The following is a 270-nucleotide window of genomic DNA, read 5'->3' on the forward strand; positions in this document are numbered from 1 at the left end:
CACAGAATATGCAGAATATCAAAAACTTTAGGAGTCAGCTGTCCACTGTAGTCCTTATCTATATCAGCACAATTACACACTCAGCAAAATGTTGTCTAATTATCGTTATCGATCAAATCCCAGAAAATATCGAGATATATTTTTTTGTCAATATCACACACCTCTAATGTATTTAACGTTTTGTTTAGGAAAAAATTAAAATAAATATGAGAGGTGCCCTTTTTTTCCACTTGAGCCCCTGCCCCTCAAAATGTCTGTGCACGTCCCTGC

This window comes from Sinocyclocheilus anshuiensis, unplaced genomic scaffold (genome assembly GCF_001515605.1).
Source record: "Sinocyclocheilus anshuiensis isolate Anshui unplaced genomic scaffold, SAMN03320099.WGS_v1.1 scaffold850, whole genome shotgun sequence".
Classification (NCBI taxonomy): Eukaryota; Metazoa; Chordata; class Actinopteri; order Cypriniformes; family Cyprinidae; genus Sinocyclocheilus; species Sinocyclocheilus anshuiensis.